The following is a 19,890-nucleotide window of genomic DNA, read 5'->3' as shown; positions in this document are numbered from 1 at the left end:
AACACACGTCACAGGGGCTATAAAACTGAAGCATCCGTTTAGAAGGTTTTCTCACCACCAAATATGGTAGCGAGAGGAAGTCCAGTCAGGTGTTCAGGTGTCGTGGAAGGATGGAACGAGGTGAAACTGGGCTGACATTCTACAAATTTTCGCACTGACGAAACATCTGATCTCATACTTTTTATTTTCCCAAAACTAGAATCTGTTATGAACACAGTGCACTAAGTTTTATAGACTTTATAGACTAAAGTTGTAAAAAAAAAAAACCAGCTTGTGTTAGTTAGAAATACGTATCTTTGGGTATGCCTCTGTGCATGTACACCCAAGATGTATCCACTCTGACAGATTTCTTACCATGTGAGTACTGCTTCTTCTTCTTTGTTTTATTGTCGTATCCAACCAACGGACAGGTGAATACACCGCCACCTACTGTAAAGGAGGGAGATGCAGGTCACGACCTCTCTATACCACTATATTCTCTTAACTAACCCTGAATTTCAAATCAAATCATTCCCAACAAACATCACCACTCCCATCACCCCCACCCAAAATACAACCCACACCCCATTCTCATCTAACCTCTCTGACCTTGTCAAACAACCTCTCCCTTTCTACATCAAATTGTATTGGTCACATACACATATTTTGCAGATGTTATTGCGGCTGTAGCGAAATGCTTGTGTTCCTAGCTCCAACAGTGCAGTAGTATCTAACAATTCACAGCAATACACACATCTAAAGGTAAATAATGGAATTAAGAAATATATAAATATTAGGATTAGAGGTCGACCGATTAATCGGATATCACGTTTTTATAACAATCTGAAATCGGTATTTTTGGGCACCGATTTGACATTTTAAAAATGTATTAATACCTTTATTTAACTAGGCAAGTCACGTGAGAACACTATCTAATTTTCAATGACGGCCTAGGAACGGTGGGTTAACTGCCTTGTTCAGGGGCAGAACGACAGATTTTCACCTTGTCAGCTCGGGGGATACAATCTTGCAACCTTACAGTTAACTAGTCCAACGCAATAACGACCTGCCTCTCTCTCGTTGCACTCCACAAGGAGACTGCCTGTTACGCGAATGCAGTAAGCCAAGGTAAGTTGCTAGCTAGCATTAAACTTATTAAAAACAATCAATCATAATCACTAGTTAACTACACATGGTTGATGATATTACTAGATATTATCTAGCGTGTCCTGCGTTGCATATAATCTGACTGAGCGGTGGCACTTTCTTTGCGTTTTGCCAGCAGCTCTTCGTTGTGCGTCAAGCATTGCGCTGTTTATGACTTCAAGCCTATCAACTCCCGAGATGAGGCTGGTGTAACCGAAGTGAAATGGCTAGCTAGTTAGCGCGCTCTAATAGCGTTTCAAACGTCACCCGCTCTGAGCCTTCTAGTAGTTGTTCCCCTTGCTCTGCATGGGTAATGCTGCTTCGAGGGTGGCTGTTGTCGTTGTGTTGCTGGTTCGAGCCCAGGGAGGAGAGGGACGGAAGCTATACTGTTACACTGGCAATACTATAGTGCCTATAAGAACATCCAATAGTCAAAGGTATATGAAATACAAATGGTATAGAGAGAAATAGTCCTATAATAACTACAACCTAAAACCTCTTACCTGGGAATATTGAAGACTCATGTTAAAAGGAACCACCAGCTTTCATATGTTCTCATGTTCTGAGCAAGGAACTGAAACGTTAGCTTTCTTATATAGCACATATTGCACTTTTACTTTCTTGTCCAACACTTTTGTTTTTGCATTATTTAACCCAAATTGAACATGTTTCATTATTTATTTGAGACTCAATTGATTTTATTTATGTATTATATTAAGTTAAAATAAGTGTTCATTCAGTATTGTTGTAATTGTCATTATTCAAAATAAATCAATTAAAATTTGTCAGATTAATCGGTATCGGATTTATTTGGTCCTCCAATAATCGCTATCAGTATCGGCATTGGAAAATAATAATCGGTCGACCTCTAATTAGGATGAGCAATGTCTGAGTGGCATTCAATCAAATGTATTTATAAAGCCCTTCTTACATCAGCTGATGTCACAAAACGCAGCCTAAAACCCCAAACAGCAAGCAATGCAGGTGAAGAAGCACGGTGGCTAGGAAAAACTCACTAGAAAGGCCAGAACCTAGGAAGAAACCTAGAGAGGAACCAGGCTATGAGGGGTGGCCAGTCCTCTTCTGGCTGTGCCGGGTAGAGATTGTAACAGAACATGGCCAAGATGTTCAAATGTTCATAGATGACCAACAGGGTCAAATAATAATAATCACAGTGGTTGTCGAGGGTGCAAACAGGTCAGCACCTCAGGAGTAAATGTCAGTTGGCTTTTCATAGCCGATCATTCAGAGTATCTCTACCGCTCCTGCTGTCTCTAGAGAGTTGAAAACAGTAGGTCTGGGACAGGTAGCATGTCCGGTGAACAGGTCAGGGTTCCATAGCCGCAGGCAGAACAGTTGAAACTGGAGCAGCAGCACAGCCAGGTGGACTGGGGACAGCAAGGAGTCATCAGGCCAGGTAGTCCTGAGGCATGGTCCTAGGGCTCAGGTCCTCCCGAAAGAGAGAGAATTAGAGAGAGCATACTTAAATTCACACAGGACACAGGCATTGACTAAAGTACAGTACAATACAGCATATGAGATGAGTAAAACAGTATGTAAACACTATTAAAGTGACTAGTGCTCCATTATTAAAGTGACCAGTGATTCCATGACTATGTACATAGGAGACTGAAAAACAGCTTCTATCTCAAAGCCATCAGACTGTTAAATAGCCGGCTACCACCCGGTTACTCAACCCTGCACCTTAGAGGATGCTACATCCTCTAAGGTGCAGGGTTGAGTAACCGGGTGGTAGCCGGCTAGTGATGGCTATTTAACAGTCTGATGGCTTTGAGATAGAAGCTGTTTTTCAGTCTCTCGGTCCCAGCTTATATGCACCTGTACAGACCTCGCCTTCTGGATGATAGCAAGGTGAACAGGCCGTGGTTCGGGTGGTTGAACTCCTTGATGATCTTTTTGGCCTTCCTGTGACATCGGGTGGTGTAGGTGTCCTGGAGGGCAGGTAGTTTGCCCCCGGTGATGCGTTGTGCAGACCTCACTACCCTCTGGAGAGCCATACGGTTGTGGGCGGAGCAGCTGCCGTACCAGGTGGTGATACAGCCGACAGGATGCTCTCGATTGTGCATCTGTAGAAGTTTGTGAGTGCTTTTGGTGACAAGAAAATGTCTTCAGCCTCCTGAGGTTGAAGAGGCGCTGCTGCGCCTTCTTCACGATGCTGTCTGTGTGGGTGGACCAATTCAGTTTGTCTGTGATGTGCACGCCGAGGAATTTAAAACTTACTACCCTCTCCACTACTGTTCCATCGATGTGGATAGGGGGGTGTTCCCTCTGCTGTTTCCTGAAGTCCACAATCATCTCCTTAGTTTTGTTGACGTTGAGTGTGAGGTTGTTTTCCTGACACCACACCCCCCGAGGGCCCTCACCTCCTCCCTGTAGGCCGTCTCGTCGTTGTCAAGAATGATGCGGTGACCAAAGACTGAAAGATTTTCAGGCTGAACTGATGGGGAATCCATTCTCTCCTCTCCTTCTCTCCCTCCCCTTCTCTCCCTCCCCTTCTCTCCCTCCCCTTCTCTCCTCTCCTTCTCTCCTCTCCTTCTCTCCTCTCCTTCTCTCCTCTCCTTCTCTCCTCTCCTTCTCTCCCTCTGAGAAGTGAAGCGTTTTTATTTATTTTTATTTACATGCAACATGTTAACATTTAACAAGAGTTAAAGTTCATATAAGGAAATCAGTCAATTGAAATGATTCATTAGGCATAAATCTATGGATTTCACATGACTGGGAATACAGATATGCATCTGTTGGTCACGGATACCTTTTTAAAAAAGTAGGGGCGTGGATCAGAAAACCAGTCAGTATCTTGTGTGACCACCATTTGCCCCATGCAGTGCGACACTCTCCTTTGCTCAGGCTGTTGATTGTGGCCTGGGAATGTTGTCCCACAGGCTGTTCGGAGTTGCTGGATATTGGTGGGTACTGGGAACATGCTGTCGTGCACATCGATCCAGAGCATCCTAAACATGCTCAATGGGTGACATATCTGGTCAGTCTGCAGGCCTGGGATAACTGGGACATTTTCAACTACCAGGAATTGTGTACAAATCCTTGCGACATGCGGTGATGGTGGTGGATGAATGGCACGACAATGAGCCTCGGGATCTCGTCACGTTATCTCTGCATTCAAATTGCCTGAGATAAAATGCAATTGTGTTCGTTGTCCGTAGATCATGCCTTCCCATGCCATAACCCCACCGCCGCCATGGGGCCCTCTGTTCACAACGTTGACATCAGCAAACCACTGGCCCACATGACGCCATGCAGATGGTCTGCGGTTGTGAGGCCCGGTTGTCAGCTAACAACATCCCACAGAGCGGAGGTTGAGAAACACTGAAGCTTCTTCAGATGTGTTTTATTAAAGCAACACCCAGGATGTTAATCTGCAGTGAAGACGCGTGCAGCGATGTCATCCAGTAGCCAGTCTACTCCGGTCAGTAGGTTCTCTCCTGTCACAGCACTGCAGCCGATGATACACCAGTGGTGGGTCTTAATGTCATCCAGACATTAAGTGTGTGTGTATAGGTGGGTACTGTGTTCTCACCTCTCCTATGGTCTCTCTACTCAGTGATCCAGGAATGTCCTGTTTGTTGAGTAGCTCCTGGTGTGTGTGTGTGTGTGTGTGTGTGTGTGTGTGTGAGTGAGAGAGAGAGAGACGGGTCAAAGTACGAGGAAATGGAGACAGTTGATGAAATCAAAGAATGGAACAAAAGTTGTAGTAGAAGACAAAGACTGGTCCAATAATGGACTCTTTTTTTGGACAAGGAGATTAATTTGGGAAATCCATTTGTAGGACTGTGAAGAAAGCAGTGGGAAATGTGGATTAAATCAAGGTGACTAGAAGCGCTGTTATTTTGGTTAATTGGGTCGATGAAGAACAGAAGAAGCATGCACTAATCTGGAAAATTGTCCACGTCAGAAGTAACATGTATTGACCTTCGGAGCAGGGCGCCTGCCAAAGGAGGAAAAGCTGCAGTCCAAGTGTCCAAGAAGTCCAATTAGCTGGGTTTCATATCTGCTGCAGCCAAGAAGATTTTGGGGCTTGAAGACTTTACAGCAGAAGCACTACAGGTCTTGCCCTCCCAGGAGGCTTCTGAGGCTGTGTTGGACCTGGTGAGAATGAGGTTTTTATAGAAAAGCAGGTTGATTTTATTTAGTTAATTTATTTTTTGGTCGTTTGTATGATATTTTATTTGTTCCCGAATGTTTTCCTTTTCGTGATCCTTATTATCCACCCGCACAGTAGGTGGCGGAATGCACAATGTTGCGAACGCCATTATACCATAGAAGAAGAAAAAGAAGGAACGGAAGCTTACTTGGTTATTCATGAGAGGGTTTTGTGGGTTAAGTCCTCCGTGTGTGTAAACGGTTTCATTTCTCTTCAAGATGCGGACGACTCGAGAGAGAGAGAATATCCCGCTCAGATAAGCTGCATATTTACTGAGATGTCTGCATTTTTCTGCTATGGTACAATGACTCACTCTGCTGCAGTAAAATGATGCAAGCGAATGTTCGTTTACCAACTGGCTAGTTTGGTGGTTTTAGTTAGCAAGTAGCTAACCACGTGCCATGTTAGCTAGTATGCTAGCTTTCCAGTTAGGAGTGACCGGACCTTCAGTCATTATAAACCCAACATTAGAGGTCTCTGCTACGGTGATGATAAAATGAACTCTCTCTTACCGAATCAGCCTTTGAAGAAGAAACTTCTTTACCAGATTCTGAGTAGCATTTGGCCCCTGATTCGACTCGTTGCTGCGCTAATGGCACCCTATTCTCAATAATGTACTACTTATTAACGTTGATCTGGTCAGAAGTAGTTCACTTTATTGAAAATAAGGTTCCATTAGCGACGATATCTGTGTCGGGTTCTATATGCCTGCACGTTGCCTGTTCATAAATGGACCTCCCTAACTTCACCCTGATCAACAGAAATGCAGGACAGATGCCGGGAAGTCCAGAAGAATGACACGTGAGTACATTGACTTTACCTCTAGGATCTAATTCCAAAGCTAGTATGCTAGACCATACCTGTAGACGTCGTTATGCTAGCTTTAGTTAGCATAGGCTAGCAAAACTACATTTAACTTACCTCGGTGCTCTTTGGGGTGGACTTTCAGCATGCGGTAACTGACTGGCTGTAAATGATGATCCTCAATGACAAGCATATATCTGATTTTTGGTGATGCTAACTTTGATCTGATGGCCTCGTTGTCCTGTGTTTCAAAGCCTCTTGTAGTAATATACAGACCAGTACGTCACTAACATGGATGTGTTCTTTGCACAGGTCTGCATTACTTGTGACATGACTTTCTGACTTCAAGGCATCTGAACAGAATCTCCACTTGGAGTTCCATTCTTGAATAGGAATGTGGTGCTGGTGAGTAACATTTGAGTTTATTCACTGGTGTTCAGGACACTTCTAATGGCACCACATTTCTATATGGTCACTACATCCAGGCTTTATATGATTATCCATCGACAAGCATATGTCTGATTATTTTGTGAAGATACTCTTTGATCTGATGGGCTCTATTCAAGAACCTTCCATCCTCATAGAAGCCAAGCTATAACTAACATTTATTTTGTGATTCCTTCTACAGAATACCTGATTCCAGACCATGAGACTGATGCGCTTTGTGAAAATCCAGGTTGGTGAAATGTTAAGACATTGACATCATTTGAAATAGTACCCCACTTCCCTTTATAGTGCCCTACCTTAGACCAGGACCCATGTACTATAAAGGGAATAGAGTGACTTTGGATGCAGACTCTTTCACCTTTTAGCTGACCAACTGTACAAGATGGCTACCGGGATGTGCTACAGTCCCAATGATGATTAACTTAGCTCACTTTGAACCGATGTGAAACGACATGAACTACTGAGTGACTGTAGCTAATGCACCAGTTGTATGTTTAAATGTTCTTTGCAGCAAAACACTAACTTCCTTTCTCATTTTAACAGATGTGGGGATGAAGTTTCCTGAAGGGATTAACACGACCTTCACTGGTGAGTTCATCCAACTATCAAACTGGGTTCCCCACTACGGGTAGGACTGGTCTTCCACCTGTATGCATGTTGCTGGAATCCCAAAGGGCACCTTGTGAACTGCTCCTGAGTGGCGCAGGGGTCTAGGGCACATCCGGTTGTGATTGGGACCGCCATCGGGCAGGTCACAATACAGTACGGCCAGTCGGTCTCGTCAATAAGTAGTCCACTGTATAGGGACTGGGGTGCCATGTGGGTTGAGTGACATGACTCTGTGGAACCAGTCACTTGAAGATGCTACAGTCCCAATGATGACAATCTTAGCTCACTTTGAACCGATGTGAAACGACATGAACTACTGAGTGACTGTATATAATGCAGCAGTTGGTCATCGATTCCTCAATCGTCACACTAATAAAAAGTTTGCCTTTCGTTCTTCAGGGTTTGGGTGCTGTGGTCCGTGCATTGCAGCGTGGACTCCAACATACTGGTAAGTTGTGGTTCTGAAACTGTCCCAAGTGGTGCTTTATAGTTTATTGTATTGATATTTACACAGCTTGTTAACTTTTACTTGTATAGTTTAGCTGAACACATGTGTTAGCTCTCCCAACCTTCTGCTGAACATGATGAATATTCTCTTTGGAATCTCGTTCGTCTGAACTCCTGTTGAGAAAAGGAATAGCTGACTTCAGCAGAGGGCTACGTAACCTGTCATAAAGGCTACATATGTTATGTCTAACCCCCTCCTTGTGCCCTCCTAATATCTGGTCCCCACCCAGGCTGTAACCTGAAGCTGATGTCTTCCTAGGTTCTTCTGTATGTGGCTGAACAGGGAGCCGTGATGCCAACTAGACTGGTGAGTTTTGGTTAATGAGTATGTTTGGTAATTGTTATGGGTAATGAATCTAGTCCATGTTTCTTAACCAGAGCCTTGGCCCCAAGCTATAACCCGTCTAGTGTAGACTCACCGCAAACAAGAGGGAACTGTTGATGTTTTGTAGTTGTGGTGACTCTGGCTCCTAGTGATGACACCCGCACGCGTCTTACGCCCTGCGTCGACGACAGAACCTGCAAAGGTGGACCCACTGGTGTTGCCAGGGCAACAAGGGGACAGCTGGTTGGGGTTACCAACTGTCTGATGGGACCAGAGACTCACAAAATAGCATTTGGCTCTGCATTGTTGATCCAAAATGGCTGCTATTAGATTTAATATGGAGAATCATTCATGTCATGCTAGTTGTCGCGTGTGATTTGTGCTGCTACTACTAGTGGTAGTCCTGATGCAGTACAGGGCCCTTGTCAGCACCTTCCCTTATTTTGTCTCTCAGGGTGGTAGTGCTGGTCTTGGGTCTTTTAGATAGCTGTGGGATAGCAACAGACAAAAAAGCTGTCTTTAATGTAGGTATGTTCAGCATGTTTATTTTGACTCCTCTCCTTCAGGTCCTGATGGTGGTACCAGACAAGTCACTAGAAGATGCCTGGTACTGAACTACCACAAGGTGTGTATGATCGACTTGACTTCTGTCCTTTATAATGTAGATGTGATGATTTCCGGTTACCGCCCCAGTCTGATGTTAAGCTGACTGATTGGTTACTGAACTGATCTATACTCTAGAGCAGTGTTTCACAATCCTGGTTCTTGGGACTTAGATGTAAGGCTTCGTTTAGACTGACAGCTCAATTCTCATCTTTCACTTTATAGTCTTGAATAATCAGATGTTGTTGGTGAAACTCAGTCGTTTCTGAAATACTCTGGGATACCGCTTAAGCCCAGTTCTTGGGGGAAACACTTGTTGACAGTTTTGTTTCCCCAGGATTAGAATACACTGCTATAGACTGATCTCATGTCTGACTACAAGGTCTTACAATGTCACTTCATGCTTTCCTACTTTCTCCCTCTAGGTTTCTGCCCCTCTGGTTGAGGTCCTGGTGTCTGCAGGGTTTGGAAAGGTGTGTGACTTTAGACGGAATCTTAACGCTCCTTCCACGTGAAGCATTCTGGAATGTTGTAAATGATGAATACTACTGTCTCCCAGTCTGTTGTCAGTTCTGTGTTCTGGGGCTGGATCAAGGTCTGGCCTCCCATCGGTCCTCCTGTGGGTTGGGCAGACACTGACAAGCCTGCTCTTATGCTCGGGGGCAGGGGTAAGGTGGGCTGCCTGCCTGGAGGGAGGGTGTCTGGGTGGGGGCTTGACCCCAGACCCTGGACTGCTGGCTGGATGGCTACAATGACTGAACTATATAGACCTGATCTGGTTTCTGAATGTTCTGAAATGTAGTCTAGTAATTTAAGATGGGGATTATTTGGTTTTAAAACTGTTCTGTTTCTTTAGATCTGGTTGGCTGCTGAAGTGTTGCTGTGCTGGTGGAGGGGAAGGTGTGTAGTGTTATTATAATGCACTGAGTATAGAGGACATTAACACCTTCCTAATATTGACTTTACCCTCAGAACAGCCTGTTATCTACAAGGGGTCTGTAAGCGTTCCACAGGGATGTTGGCCCGTGACACAACTGTGGTTCGGCATTGGAGTCTAGTTAGCTGGATGTCCTTTGGGTGGTGGACCAGTGTTGATACACATGAGAAACTGTTGAGCTTGACAAACCCAGCAGTGTTTCAGTTGACACAAACCGGTGTGCCTGGCACCTGCCATACCTCATTCAAAGGATCTTAAATATTTGTCTTTCCCATTCACCCTCTGAGTGGTACACAATCCTTGTATTGTGGTTTAAAAACCCTTTGAACCTGTCTGTGTATCTACACTGATTTAACCAGTGTCTTCAATAAGGGCTCGTTTCACCTGGTCAGGTTAATGTATTGACCACTCAGTGGATATGTGTTGTAATGGAAAAGGGGGCAGATCAATATTAGGAAGATGTTAATGTTCTGTTGAATGTTCCTCTTGGATCATCACACTGACCCATGCAATGTGTTCTACACTACAGACTCTGACGTGATGAGTCATCATTACCGCCCCAGTCTGATGTAACGCTGACTGATTGGTTCATCTCTGATCAAGTCATCTCATACCTTGTGTATTAGTCCCTACAGTATCACCAGGGTTTAATTCTTACACTATTTTCCCTCTAGCTCTCCTGTTTTACACCTGCAAGACCTCTTACACTCCTGATTGGTCAGCAAGGAAGTGAGACATCTCGTTGGAACTGGGGGGAAACAAGGCCAAGTCTATTCAACCCTGTGACTGTTCTGATGTGTAAATAAACCTACAAATCAATGCTTGTCCAATTTCTTTCTTGGTGGTAGTAAATCAGACTTGTTGAATTTGGCTGTTTTTAATGAACCATGTGGTGTTCTGATTTCAATACTGAAAAGTGTGACATTTACTGTCATCTCATTATGTAGTTATTCTAGGTTTGACTGATTTCTCACTGGCTATAGAAAGTTGACTGACTAATTTTAAACCAATTTGTTTTTGAGTTGATGTGAGCAGCATGTTCAGTCATGTAGTAGGCTTTGACACAATGGGTTAGATAATATATGGAATAAATTCAGTTTACGCTGCTACCAGTTCCTAGTCCTTTATTGAAAATAAGAGTTTGTTGTTAACGGACTTGCCTAGTAAAATAGAGTAACAGTAACATGCAAAACATAACAGGGATTACACAAAAATGAGAAGAAAAAACTGATCCACATTATTTCAAAAACACATTTAGTTTTGTATACATTTCCAAGACTAAATAGTTTTCCAAATCAGATTAAAACATTTAAGAAGATGTTTTGTGTATGAAATGTTTTCCTAATAAAATTGATTTATGACATACTCTCATTCAATTGTGGAATTGGTGTAGTTTCAATGGTGGTATGCCATTTGAAGCCAAGTTATAGTTTTTACATCAGTCCAGATCACTTCACTATATAACAATGACAATAAGTGTTCAATAGATTCAGTTTCTAGTTCACAAAAACTGCATTCACTAAGGTATACATTTAGAAATCAAGCTATTAAACAGAATCTGTGGATAATCTTAAAGATCTCCTTTACTTTATTGGTCACCATACATTTGCATGGAGTGAGCCAAGCACTGCGCCAGTTTACATCAAACGATGAAGCCCAACAAAATATCGCAGAGGGAATAGACTTCCTGTAGAAAATATCCCTTAATAAACTATTGTTGAATCTCGTATCTAGTGGACCAATGCCATTCACCTGGATATCGCTTACAATTGGATATATTCCAAAATTATGCATTATTCTGAAGTGAAGTTTTAATCCCACTAGGTATAGCTTTAATAAGTGTCATATTCCTCGCTTGAAACCTCAAAGTTGTATCTTTCCATTAATTCTCTGTGTAAATAGATTCCCACTAATATTAACTAATTGGCTGACAAGGATAATGTTTTTCGAGAACCATTTACGGTTAAATAACATCTTGTTTCTATGTAATATCGTCCCATTGATCCATATAAAACATTTATGAGGTGATAAGTTGTTTATACAACAAAGTCCAGCACATTAAAGCCTGCATGTGAAAAGCCGCCAGCTTCACAGGAAGTTTACCCACAACATATGGACATTGTAGTACAAAATTAAGCCCTTCGAACTTCTGAAAAACAAAATGAGGTATAATATTCCAGAAACTATGTGGATTTTTTTATGTACCTTTTAATCCAGTTGACCTTTAATATCTGGTTGAAGAGAGTGAAGTCTAAGACATTTAGACTGCCATCACAAACTCTGTTGGTGATAAACATCTCTTTTTATCTTATGTGGCTTGTTTTTCCATATGAAGTTGTACAAAAGCCTATCTAAAGTACAGCAAGTGGATTTGGGAATGTCAATAGATGAAAAAAGATAGGATGCACGAGATAGCGCCTCAGCTTTGGATAAAAGCACCCTTCCTTGAAGACGTAAATCCCTCAACCATGAGGATAATGTTGTATTTTTGACAGATTCAGTTACAGGGCTCAAATTAAGATCATTCACAGCCTTAAGATTTTTGGTGATCTTTACACCGAGGTAGGTTACAGAATATTTTTCAGAGATGTTACAAACATCTCACATTTGGAAAGATTTAATACCAAACCTGAGATTTTGGAGAACTGCTTCACGATATCCAATGCTAATCTAGTTTGTGACACATTTTTCAAAAAAAGTTTTTTTTACCATTTCTCAAATTTTCAGATCAAATTAGCGGTCAACTAAGCGTTTTTTTTCACCTTTATTTAACCAGGTAGGCTAGTTGAGAACAAGTTCTCATTTACAACTGCGACCTGGCCAAGATAAAGCATAGCAGTGTGAACAGACAGCAACACAGAGTTACACATGGGATAAACAATAAACAAGTCAATAACACAGTAGAAAATAAATGTACATTTAAAAAAAAGAGTCTATATACATTGTGTGCAAAAGGCATGAGGAGGTAGGAGAATAATTACAATTTAGCAGATTAACACGAGTGATAAATGATCAGGAGTGATAAATGATCAGATGGTCATGTGCAGGTGGAGATACTGGTGTGCAAAAGAGCAGAAAAGTAAATAAATATAAACAGTATGGGGATGAGGTAGGTAAATTGGGTGGACTATTTACCGATGGACTATGTACAGCTGCAACGATCGGTTAGCTGCTCAGATAGCAGATGTTTAAAATTGGTGAGGGAGATAAAAGTCTCCAACTTTTATTCTCTATTGTGTCAACTATAAGCCAAGTTCCGTTACATTTAAGTAAGTTTGAGAGGGATACAAGTTAAAGTTACTCGGATCAAACAGGATATCTCGTCTTCAACCGCCGCTATCTTCAGCACCCCTGTGAAAATATATATATATGTTTTTCGCGGAGATGGCCAGTCAATTTGAGTAAGGTTATTGTGTATTCTACGTAATGACGCAGATGCACGTTATTACGTATGGGCGGCATCACGCAATGACATCACAACGTCATTTAGCAAAAAATCAAGTTCCTCTGGAAATTAGTTGGCAACACTGAGCGGAATGCGGCGAAAGTATCTACTGGTAACTAAGCTAGCCGCCACTTTGGCATTCAATCTAAAGCCATCCTTTTGTTTCAACTCCTCTACTGATCTTCAGAATTGACTCTAGTCAAATAATTGACTTTATTTCTAGTATCAAACATGTTTTGTTCTGGTGTGTTTATTTCATGTTCAGGCGGATATCTGTCTGTTAGCATTACAACGTCTTTCGATGATGAGAATTTACACAGACCTGTTCTGAATACCTGATTGTACTTCAGTATTTCTGATGAGAGACTTGCAATTTATATTTAACCAAGAACTTGTTTCGAAATGCTGCGTTCGCAGAACACGTGTCCGCAACTAGCGAGGTCACATGGCAAAGACCGTTATTTAATGGCTGGCTAGCTACGGAGGTTGTAACTAACTTTTATAATTTTCAACTTTCAGGATGCGGACGACTCGAATGTGCTGCTCTGGTAAGAAACCTATTACTTAAATACCTGCTTCCGTGGTGGTTTTAGTTAGCAAGTAGCTAACCACGTGCCATGTTAGCTAGTATGCTAGCTTTCCAGTTAGGAGTGACCAGACCATCCATCAGTCATTATAAACCCAACATTAGAGGTCTCTGCTACGGTGATGATAAAATGAACTCTCTCTTACCGAATCAGCATTTGAAGAATAAACTTCTTTACCAGATTCTGAGTAGCATTTGGCCCCTGATTCGACTCGTTGCTGCGCTAATGGCACCCTATTCTCAATAGTGTACTACTTATTAACATTGATCTGGTCAGAAGTAGTTCACTGTATTGGAAATAAGGTTCCATTAGCGACGATATCCGTGTCGGGTTCTATATGCCTGCATGTTGCCTGTTCATAAATGGACCTCCCTTATTTCCCCTCTGGTCAACAGAAATGCAGGACAGATGCCAGGGAAGTCCAGAAGAATGACACGTGAGTACATTGACTACCTCTAGGATCATTAGATGTGTTCAGCTTGTCTGCCCTTCACCTTTAAGGGATTCGCCAGGTCCCTTTATCTATTTCCCAAGTTAGTGGATACAATTACAAATACAAGCTCACTGTAAAGGTAGATTGTTAAGGTAATATTCACTAGCATTAACAACTATTAAGAATATGGTTATCAGCTAGCATGCTAGACCATACCTGTAGACGTCGTTATGCTAGCTTTAGTTAGCATTGGCTATCAAAGCTACAGTTACCATATCTCTGCACCTTGGGGTAGACTTTCAGCATGTGGTGACTGGCTGTAAATGATGATCCTCAATGACAAGCATATATCTGATTTTTGGTGATGCTAACTTTGATCTGATGGCCTCCTTGTCCTGTGTTTCAAAGCCTCTTGTAGTAATATACAGACCAGTACGTCACTAACATGGATGTGTTCTTTGCACAGGTCTGCATTACTTGTGACATGACTTTCTGACTTCAAGGCATCTGAACAGAATCTCCACTTGGAGTTCCATTCTGGAATAGGAATGTGTGCTGGTGAGTAACATTTGAGTTTATTCACTGGTGTTCAGGACACTTCTAATGGCACCACATTTCTATATGGTCACTACATCCAGGCTTTATATGATGATCCATTGACAAGCATATGTCTGATTATTTTGTGAAGCTACTCTTTGATCTGATGGGCTCTATTCAAGAGCCTTCTATCCTCTCATAGAAGCCAAGCTATAACTAACATTTATTTTGTGATTCCTTCTATAGAATACCTGATTCCAGACCATGAGACTGATGCGCTTTGTGAAAATCCAGGTTGGTGAAATGTTAAAACACTGACATCATTTGAAATAGTACCCCACTTCCCTTTATAGTGCCCTACCTTAGACCAGGACCCATGTACTATAAAGGGAATAGAGTGACTTTGGATGCAGACTCTTTCACCTTTTAGCTGACCAACTGTACAAGATGGCTACCGGGATGTGCTACAGTCCCAATGATGATTAACTTAGCTCACTTTGAACCGATGTGAAACGACATGAACTACTGAGTGACTGTAGCTAATGCACCAGTTGTATGTTTAAATGTTCTTTGCAGCAAAACACTAATTTCCTTTCTCATTTTAACAGATGTGGGATGAAGTTTCCTGAAGGGATTAACACGACCTTCACTGGTGAGTTCATCCAACTATCAAACTGGGTTCCCCACTACGGGTAGGACTGGTCTTCCACCCGTTCCACATGTTGCTTGAATCCCAAATGGCACCTTATTCCTTGTGAACTGCTCCTGAGTGGCGCAGGGGTCTAGGGCACATCCGGTTGTGATTGGGAGTACCATGGGGCAGGTCACAATACAGTACGGCCAGTCGGTCTCGTCAATAAGTAGTCCACTGTATAGGGACTGGGGTGCCATGTGGGTTGAGTGCCATGACTCTGTGGAACCAGTCACTTGAAGATGCTACAGTCCCGATGATGACAATCTTAGCTCACTTTGAACCGATGTGAAACGACATGAACTGCTGAGTGACTGTATATAGTGCAGCAGTTAGTCATCGACTCCTCAATCGTCACACTAATAAAATGTTTGCCTTTCGTTCTTCAGGGTTTGGGTGCTGTGGTTCGTGGCATTGCAGCGTGGACTCCAACATACTGGTAAGTTGTGGTTCTGAAACTGTCCCAAGTGGTGCTTTATAGTTTATTGTATTGATATTTACACAGCTTGTTCTGTTGAGAAAAGGAATAGCTGACTTCAGCAGAGGGCTACGTAACCTGTCATAAAGGCTACATATGTTATGTCTAACCCCCTCCTTGTGCCCGCCTCATATCGGGTCCCCACCCAGACTTTAACCTCTTGCTCCTACTGAGACGCTTGCGTCCCATTTAGAGCTCTGGAATTGCAAATGCGCTACGCTAAATGCTAATAGTATTAGTTAAAACTCAAACGTTCATTAAAATACACATGCAGGGTATTGAATTAAAGCTACACTCGTTGTGAATCCAGGCAACAAGTCAGATTTTTAAAATGCTTTTCGGCGAAAGCATGAGAAGCTATTATCTGATAGCATGTAACACCACAAAAGACCCGCAGGGGACGTAAACAAAATAATTAGCATATTCGGCGCTACACAAACCGCACAATAAAATAGAAAACATTCATTACCTTTGACCATCTTCTTTGTTGGCACTCCTAGATGTCCCATAATCACTATTGGGTCTTTTTTCGATTAAATCGGTCCATATATAGCCTAGATATCGTTCTATGTAGACTGTGATAAACGGGGAAAAAACAGCGTTTTCAAAACGTAACGTCATTTTTTAAAATTCAAAAAGTCGACGATAAACTTTCACAAAACACTTCGAAATACGTTTGTAATGCAACTTTAGGTATTAGTAAACGTTAATAAGCGATAAAATTAATCAGGAGGCGATGTAAAGATCATTAGCTGTCCGTCTGGAAAAATGTCCGGCTAGAAACTCAACGAAAATATCCGGTCCTAGACCTGAAGAAATACGGTGCCCTGCATGTGTTTGACCAAGAAAAAACTCGAAGGGAAATGACAAGACTCTAGACACCGTGTGGAAGCTGAAGGTACTGCAACCTCAGTCAATTAATTGTGGTTCACCTTTATCAATGGGTTCAAGTAGCGCATGGATATATTTTCCCATTTTCAGTGATCAGTTTTTCCTGTGCTTTTCGATGTAAATGCCGTCCTGGTAAAGCCACAGCAGTGATTTAACCAGTTTTATAAACGTCTGAGTGTTTTCTATCCACACAGACTAAGCAAATGCATATACTATATTCCTGGCATGAGTAGCAGGGCGCTGAAATGTTGCGCGATTTTTAACAGAATGTTCGAAAAAGTAGAGTGTAGGAGGAAGAGGTTAACCTGAAGCTTATGTCTTCGTAGGTTCTTCTGAATGTGGCTGAACAGGGAGCCGTGATGCCAACTAGACTGGTGAGTTTTGGTTAATGAGTACGTTTGGTAATTGTTATGGGTAATGAATCTAGTCCATGTTTCTTAACCAGAGCCTTGGCCACAAGCTATAACCCGTCTAGTGTATAAACTCACTGCAAACAAGAGGGTACGGTTGATGTTTGGTAGTTGTGGTGACTCTGGCTCCTAGTGATGACACCCGCACGCGTCTTACGCCCTGCGTCGACGACAGAACCTGCAAAGGTGGACCCACTGGTGTTGCCAGGGCAACAAGGGGACAGCTGGTTGGGGTTACCAACTGTCTGATGGGACCAGAGACTCACACAAAATAGCATTTGGCTCTGCATTGTTGATCCAAAATGGCTGCTATTAGATTTAATATGGAGAATCATTCATGTCATGCTAGTTGTCGCGGGTGATTTGTGCTGCTACTAGTGGTAGTCCTGATGCAGTACAGGGCACTTGTCAACACCTTCCCTTATTTTGTCTCTCAGGGTGGTTGTGCTGGTCTTGGGTCTTTTAGATAGCTGTGGGATAGCAACTCAGACAAAAAAGCCATCTTTAATGTAGTGCTGTTCAACATCTTTATTTTGACTCCTCTCCTTCAGGTCCTGATGGTGGTACCAGACTAGTCACTAGAAGATGCCTGTTACTTAACTACCTCAAGGTGTGTATGATCGACTTGACTTCTGTCCTCTATAATGTAGAAGTGATGATTTCCGGTTACCGCCCCAGTCTGATGTTAAGCTGACTGATTAGTTACTGAACTGATCTATGGAGGTGGGGCTACTTTTCTGTACTGCAGTTTATCACATTAATATAGATAGAAAATCTCCTCTTCCAGGTCCTGACTGTTGTACCAGACTGGCCACTAGAAGCTCTTTGCTGTGACAGTGAATGAAGATGTGGAATCCAAGTTATTGTGAGTAGAAGTGTAGCACAACCAGCTGGCAGATTATTTCACTTATCAACTGCAATCTATGCTACTTCCTGATGTTCAGACAATGACTGCAGCAGTCTGTCCACTCCTGGCTGAACGCCAGGCACAACTGATCTATACTCTAGAGCAGTGTTTCACAATCCTGGTTCTTGGGACTGAGATGTATAAGGCTTTGTTTAGACTGACGGCTCAATTCTCATCTTTCACTTTATAGTCTTGAATAATCAGACCCTAATGTTATAGGTGAAACTGTCGTTTCTGAAATACTCTGGGAATACCGCTTAAGCCCAGTTCTTGGGGGAAACACTTGTTGACAGTTTTGTGTCCCCAGGATTAGAATTCACTGCTATAGACTGATCTCATGTCTGACTACAAGGTCTTACAATGTCACTTCATGCTTTCCTACTTTCTCCCTCTAGGTTTCTGCCCCTCTGGTTGAGGTCCTGGTGTCTGCAGGGTTTGGAAAGGTGTGTGACTTTAGACGGAATCTTAACGCTCCTTCCACGTGAAGCATTCTGGAATGTTGTAAATGATGAATACTACTGTCTCCCAGTCTGTTGTCAGTTCTGTGTTCTGGGGCTGGATCAAGGTCTGGCCTCCCATCGGTCCTCCTGTGGGTTGGGCAGACACTGACAAGCCTGCTCTTATGCTCGGGGGCAGGGGTAAGGTGGGCTGCCTGCCTGGAGGGAGGGTGTCTGGGTGGGGGCTTGACCCCAGACCCTGGACTGCTGGCTGGATGGCTACAATGACTGAACTAGTGTTCTGATCTGGTTTCTGAATGTTCTGAATGTAGTCTAGTAATTTAAGATGGGGATTATTTGGTTTTAAAACTGTTCTGTTTCTTTAGATCTGGTTGGCTGCTGAAGTGTTGCTGTGCTGGTGGAGGGGAAGGTGTGTAGTGTTATTATAATGCACTGAGTATAGTGGACATTAACACCTTCCTAATATTGACTTTACCCTCAGAACAGCCTGTTGTCTACAAGGGGTCTTTAAGCGTTCCACAGGGATGTTGGCCCGTGACACAACTGTGGTTCGGCATTGGAGTGTAGTTAGCTGGATGTCCTTTGGGTGGTGGACCAGTGTTGATACATATGAGAAACTGTTGAGCTTGACAAACCCAGCAGTGTTTCAGTTGATACAAACCGGTGTGCCTGGCACCTGCCATACCTCTTTCAAAGGATCTTAAATATTTGTCTTGTCCATTCACCCTCTGAGTGGTACACAATCCATGTGTTGTGGTTTAAAAACCCTTTGAACCTGTCTGTATCTACACTGATTTAACCAGTGACTTCAATAAGGGCTCGTTTCACCTGGTCAGGTTAATGTATTGACCACTCAGTGGATATGTGTTGTAATGGAAAAGGGGGCAGATCAATATTAGGAAGATGTTAATGTTCTGTTGAATGTTCCTCTTGGATCATCACACTGACCCATGCAATGTGTTCTACACTACAGACTCTGACGTGATGAGTCATCATTACCGCCCCAGTCTGATGTAACGCTGACTGATTGGTTCATCTCTGACCAAGTCATCTCATACCTTGTGTATTAGTCCCTACAGTATCACCAGGATTTAATTCTCACACTATTTTCCCCTCTAGCTCTCCTGTTTTATACCTGCAAGCCCTCTTGCTCTCCTGATTGGTCAGCAAGGAAGTGGGATGTCTCGTTGGAACTGGGGGAAACCAGGCCAAGTCAGTTCAACCTCACGACTGTGTTTTGATGTGTGAATAAATCAACAAATGTTTATGCTTGTTTTCTTTCTTGGTGGTAATAAATCAGACTTGTTGAATTTGGCCATTTTGAATTATCCATTTGGTGTTCTGAATTCAATACTGAACACTGACATTTCCTGTCATTTCAAATCTTTACGTCGTTATTCTAGGTGGTTCTAAACATGTAACGTTGATTTTTGTAATTTTTCACTGGCTATAGAAAGTTGACTATTTTAATCCATTGATTTGTTTTTGGAAGGATGTTATTGTGAGCAGCATGTTT

At 42.6% G+C, this 19,890-nt stretch overlaps 2 long non-coding RNA genes, 8 other non-coding genes and 2 pseudogenes across 11 annotated transcripts; all 12 read left to right on the top strand.

Annotated features, from left to right (window-relative positions):
• Window positions 1-5,467: 5,467 nt before the first annotated feature.
• On the top strand, window positions 5,468-10,356 carry LOC115120588 (uncharacterized). 2 transcript variants are annotated; one of them, XR_010465256.1, is made up of 10 exons: window positions 5,468-6,106; window positions 6,422-6,514; window positions 6,738-6,785; window positions 7,100-7,144; window positions 7,565-7,613; window positions 7,932-7,979; window positions 8,564-8,622; window positions 9,026-9,073; window positions 9,457-9,500; window positions 10,212-10,356. It is a non-coding gene; the product is annotated as an uncharacterized LOC115120588 (long non-coding RNA). The 2 variants fall into 2 exon arrangements; XR_010465255.1 differs by having other exon boundaries at window positions 5,469-6,106; window positions 7,903-7,979.
• Window positions 6,962-7,025, top strand: LOC115120608 (small nucleolar RNA SNORD29). Its single transcript, XR_003862194.1, has one exon. It is a non-coding gene; the product is annotated as a small nucleolar RNA SNORD29 (small nucleolar RNA).
• On the top strand, window positions 7,427-7,490 carry LOC115120613 (small nucleolar RNA SNORD29). Its single transcript, XR_003862199.1, has one exon. It is a non-coding gene; the product is annotated as a small nucleolar RNA SNORD29 (small nucleolar RNA).
• Window positions 7,743-7,814, top strand: LOC115120599 (small nucleolar RNA SNORD30). Its single transcript, XR_003862185.1, has one exon. It is a non-coding gene; the product is annotated as a small nucleolar RNA SNORD30 (small nucleolar RNA).
• LOC115120609 (small nucleolar RNA SNORD22) lies at window positions 8,141-8,267 on the top strand. The gene has a single exon (XR_003862195.1). It is a non-coding gene; the product is annotated as a small nucleolar RNA SNORD22 (small nucleolar RNA).
• On the top strand, window positions 8,658-8,727 carry LOC115120605 (small nucleolar RNA SNORD31). The gene has a single exon (XR_003862191.1). It is a non-coding gene; the product is annotated as a small nucleolar RNA SNORD31 (small nucleolar RNA).
• On the top strand, window positions 10,068-10,141 carry LOC115120603 (small nucleolar RNA SNORD31; annotated as a pseudogene).
• A 2,658-nt stretch (window positions 10,357-13,014) lies between the features above and the next one.
• On the top strand, window positions 13,015-19,688 carry LOC115120587 (uncharacterized). The gene is made up of 12 exons (XR_010465254.1): window positions 13,015-13,094; window positions 13,502-13,530; window positions 13,965-14,005; window positions 14,469-14,560; window positions 14,786-15,191; window positions 15,620-15,669; window positions 16,926-16,973; window positions 17,561-17,619; window positions 17,797-17,874; window positions 18,312-18,359; window positions 18,740-18,783; window positions 19,494-19,688. It is a non-coding gene; the product is annotated as an uncharacterized LOC115120587 (long non-coding RNA).
• On the top strand, window positions 15,010-15,073 carry LOC115120612 (small nucleolar RNA SNORD29). The gene has a single exon (XR_003862198.1). It is a non-coding gene; the product is annotated as a small nucleolar RNA SNORD29 (small nucleolar RNA).
• On the top strand, window positions 17,137-17,263 carry LOC115120610 (small nucleolar RNA SNORD22). The gene has a single exon (XR_003862196.1). It is a non-coding gene; the product is annotated as a small nucleolar RNA SNORD22 (small nucleolar RNA).
• On the top strand, window positions 17,655-17,724 carry LOC115120606 (small nucleolar RNA SNORD31). Its single transcript, XR_003862192.1, has one exon. It is a non-coding gene; the product is annotated as a small nucleolar RNA SNORD31 (small nucleolar RNA).
• LOC115120604 (small nucleolar RNA SNORD31) lies at window positions 19,350-19,421 on the top strand (annotated as a pseudogene).
• Window positions 19,689-19,890: the final 202 nt, after the last annotated feature.

Source organism: Oncorhynchus nerka, linkage group LG12 (genome assembly GCF_034236695.1).
Source record: "Oncorhynchus nerka isolate Pitt River linkage group LG12, Oner_Uvic_2.0, whole genome shotgun sequence".
Classification (NCBI taxonomy): domain Eukaryota; kingdom Metazoa; phylum Chordata; class Actinopteri; order Salmoniformes; family Salmonidae; genus Oncorhynchus; species Oncorhynchus nerka.
Note: the sequence above shows the minus strand (reverse complement) of the source record. Positions and strands in the feature narration are given on the sequence as shown.